Here is a 4,830-nt window from a genome sequence, read left to right as displayed (position 1 = left end):
AAACCCAACACAATTAGGCTGAATTAGGCTCAATAAAATCCTAATCAAATCAGGAATTAACTAAGCCTAACCCCTGATCAAATCAGGGACTAAACCACCTTAGCGATTAGATCAACACTTAACCTAATCGGGTCAATCCAAACTGAATCCAATTCAATTGGACTTGATCTAAAAATAATTACTCAATCAAATTGACTTAATTAGCGATCAATCACTAATTAAACCTCTCATAAATATTGAGTCCAAATCCGATGGGTAATTAGGCATCAGAGACCATCGATATGAAACCCTGATCAAAGAGTTCAAATTTCAAATTCAAAATTTGAAATTCAAAATTTTGACCCCGGTACCCAAAATGTGTGGAACTCATGATCAGAGAATCATAATTCTCAATTATAGAGTCCCAGACACATAAGACTCATAATCAGCCATCAGATCAGAAATGAACCTCTAATGTGTGTGACCCCGCAGGTTCGAACCTAAGCCAGTAGCACAGGAACCAATTCCTGTACTAATCGAAGTGACCATCTAGCAATGGTACCCAACGACCGGATAGGTCGAATAGTCGCAATCGCAACATTCAGAACCTACGTGAATATGGTTACCATATAATTCATCCTTTTTGACCCCTGTGTTTAGGACGATTCAGGGTTAAACTGTCAACCCTGATGAGATCATCCGAATCGTGCTCAACTCAATTAGTCCTGTGACTCCTCACTAGGACTACCCTGGCCAAGGTTTTGCTAAATTGAAACACGACTGTACACAGCTCCTAAACTGGAGTGGTCAATCCCATCTTGACACACGCACCGACAAGTCAAGTACTTGACTACACCGAGCAGCCTTCCGTCACTGAATTAGAAATTCAGGTAGTCCAGTGTCTAAGTGCAGTGAGTTGCTTGTAAGTCACCGTGGCGGTCTCAGGTCGGAGGGACATTTATACCCATATCCCATCGGAGCAAATCTTGACAGTAGAAATAACTCCGGAGTCGGTCACGTTCAGTACAGATGTACCATTACATCTCACCTGTACGCCATACCAGTGTCTCCACACTCATTGGTTATGAGGACAACCAACCCATATGGCACACAACGACCTATGCTCGATAAACGTTGTCGTCCTTGGTAACAATGTATCATTTGGTCGCGAACAGGTTTAAGGACTAAGCGACAAATCCTCCTTTGTCGAGTCTAAATAGTCCTAAGGACTTCACCACAATACAGGAGTTCATTAAAAGAAACATTTGTGATGAAAAAATATCAAAATAACTTTTATTTATTTATAATTCATGTACTAATACAAAAGGAGCACAACCGTCAACAGGCTGACGATTGGCTTTGGGACACTATTCCCAACAATCTCCCACTTGGCCTAAAGCCAATCGGTGCAGTATCTAATACCCATCTTCGACTTATAGTCGTTGAACTCCTTCACCGCAATGGCTTTAGTGAATGGGTCGGCCAGATTCTCCTTCCCGTCGATCTTCTGAAGGTCAACGTCACCTCGATCCACGATCTCCCGGATGAGATGGTAGCGGCGCAGAATATGCTTCGTCCGCTGGTGTGCCTTCGGTTCCTTCGCCTGAGCAATGACTCCAGAGCTGTCACAGTAGAGCAAAACTGGACCAACAAGGGAGGGTGCTACTCCGAGCTCGGTGATGAATTTCCTCTGCCACACCGCTTCTTTGGCAGCATCTGATGCAGCAATATACTCCGCCTCGCATACTGAATCAGCCACAGTATGCTGCTTGAAACTCTTCCAGCAGACAGCCCCACCATTAAGGGTAAAAATAAATCCTAACACACTCTTGCTGTCATCGCGATCAGACTGGAAACTAGAGTCTGTAGACCCTATAAGTCTCAAGTCCGATTCACCATATACAAGCCACTGGTCCTTAGTATTTCTTAAATACTTCAGGATGGTTTTAACAACCTTCTAGTGATTCTCCCCTGGATCAGATTGGTATCTACTCACTACCCCTAGTGAGTATGCCACATCTGGTCGTGTACATGTCATGGCGTACATGATAGATCCCACTGCCGAAGCATATGGAATCCTACCCATACGCTCTCTCTCTTAAGGTGTTGTCGGACAATCCCTTTTCGAGAGAGAAATTTCATGGCCTATCGGTAGATAGCCTTTCTTGGAATTCTCCATACTGAATCTTTTCAGCATAGTATCAATGTACGTGGACTGGAATAAACCAAGCAACCTTTTGGATCTATCCCTATAGATCCTCATCCCTAGGATGTAGGAAGCTTCTCCCAGATCCTTCATGGAGAACTGTGACGATAGCCAAATCTTTATTCCCTGTAATGCAGGGACATCATTCCCGATTAAGAGAATGTCATCCACATACAATACAAGAAATACTACTACTGGACCATTAGCCCACTTATAAATGCAGGGCTCTTCTCCGTTCTTAACGAAGCCATACGTTTTGATCGTCCTATCAAAACGTATGTTCCAACTCCGAGATGCCTGCTTAAGTCCATAAATGGATCTTTGTAGCTTGCATACCTTAAACTCATCTGTGGATGTGAACCCTTCAGGTTGTATCATATACACCTCTTCGTCCAACTCTCCGTTTAGGAAAGCTGTCTTCACATCCATCTACCAAATTTCATAGTCTAGATGGGCAGCTATCGCAAGCATAATCCGAATGGATTTGAGCATTGCCACAGGAGAAAACGTCTCGTCATAGTCTATACCATAACGTTGACGATATCCCTTGGCAACCAGACGAGCTTTATAGGTCTCCACCTTTCCGTCTGCGCCCCTCTTCCTCTTGAAGACCCACTTACACCCTATGGGTTTCACTCCTTCGGGTGAGTCAACCAATGTCCACACATCGTTGACCTTCATGGACTCCATTTCGGATTTCATGGCCTCTAGCCATTTCTCAGAGTCAGGTCTCTGCATTGCATCCATGTAGGTGATCGGATCCTCATCGTTTTCATCAAGTTCGACAGGATCGCCATTCCGGACCAAGAAACCATAGTATCTGTCCGGTTGATGTGGTACTCTACCAGACCGCCTTAAGGGTGCATAATCAATGGGCTCCATATCTGAACTAATCAAATCCGGTTCAGGTTCAGTAACATGTGTCGGTTTTTCCACCTGTCGAACTTCGTCAAGTTCGACCTTAGAGGCAACAGTTCCTTCACTAAGAAACTCCTTTTCTAAAAAGATTGCCTTAAGGATGACAAACACCTTTTGCTCATCAGCAAGGTAGAAATAATACCCTTTGATCTCTTTTGGGTACCCTATAAAATTACACTTGTCAGACCTAGGTCCAAGCTTGTCTGTAATTAAACGTTTAACATAAGTCAGACACCCCCAAACCCTAAGATGCGAGAGTACTGGCTTACGTCCTATCCATATCTCATATGGCGTTTTGGCTACAGACTTACTCGAAACTCTATTTAGAAGGTAACAAGCCGATTCGAGCGCATATCCCAGAGGAAGATCGGCAGACCAGCAAACCCCATCATGGATCGAACCATGTCCAATAAGGTCCGATTCCTCCTTTCAGACACACCATTATGCTGTGGTGTTCCAAGAGGAGTCCACTGAGAGAGAATCCCATTCTCCCCTAGATACATCAGAAACTCATTGGAAAGGTATTCACCTCCTCGATCAGATCGAAGAATTTTAATACACTTCCCAGTTTATTTTTCTACCTCATTTCAGAATAGTTTGAACATTTCAAACGACTCCGACTTATGCTTCATTAAGTAGACATATCCATACCTCGATAGGTCGTCTGTGAAGGTTATGAAGTAGAAATATCCACCTCTTGCACTTGAGCTCATAGGTCCACATACATCAGAATGTACCAGACCCAAGAGTTCACTGGCTCGTTCACCTTTTCCAGTAAAAGGTGACTTGGTTATCTTTCCAAGAAGACAAGACTCACAGGTTGGAAGTGATTCACAATCACCAAGTTCAAGAATTCCTTCTTGAGCCAACCTGTTTATCCTGTTCTTATTGATATGACCTAGCCTACAGTGCCAAAGGTAGACTTCTGACACATTATCTATTCTAAGGCGTTTACCGAAGTTTTGAACCACATTAACAGACTGTGATAGTAAGTAAATTCCATTATTTAATTATCCAACAAACATTGTAACACCATTCAAAATGATATTGCAAATATTTTCTTTTATTAAAAAATCATAACCGTACATGGCCAAAAGGCCTACAGAAATAATATTTAATAAAAAAGTTTGGACAATAGTGACATTCACTCAGAATTACATTACGAGAATTGATTACAAGACTCATGATTCCTAAAGCTAGAACTGGAACTTTGCTTCCATCTCCAACGTTCAGGAACCTCTCGCCTTCATCAAATCTCCTACTGACCTGCAGACCCTACATCGAATTACAAATATGATAAGGGCTTCCGGTATCCAATACCCAGGCAGTAGTATCACAAATGAAAAAGTTGCAAGGAGTTATCATATAATTACCTTGCTTCTTCTTCGACCTGTTCGGGTCCAGGGAGGCTATGCATTGAGGACAGTTTCTCTTCCAATGCCCCTGCTTCTTGCAAAAGAAGCACTCCGCCTGGCTCTGGTCGGGCTTGCGCTTCTTGATCTGACCCTGTGCAACCGTCCCAGCATGAGGCTGCACCTTCTTGTTCTTCTTCTTCTTGTTCTTCTTCCCCTTCCCAAAGGGTTGACGACAAGAAGAAGACCCTCCCATACATTCACCGACTCCTTATGGAGCTGGTGATCCTTCTCAAAGTTCTGCAGCAACCCCAACAACCCGTGGTAGTTTCTTAACCAGTTGTTTATCTAAACAACTTCTAGTAATTGATTTTG

This window comes from Elaeis guineensis, chromosome 3, assembly GCF_000442705.2.
Source record: "Elaeis guineensis isolate ETL-2024a chromosome 3, EG11, whole genome shotgun sequence".
NCBI classification, from domain to species: Eukaryota; Viridiplantae; Streptophyta; class Magnoliopsida; order Arecales; family Arecaceae; genus Elaeis; species Elaeis guineensis.
Note: the sequence above shows the minus strand (reverse complement) of the source record.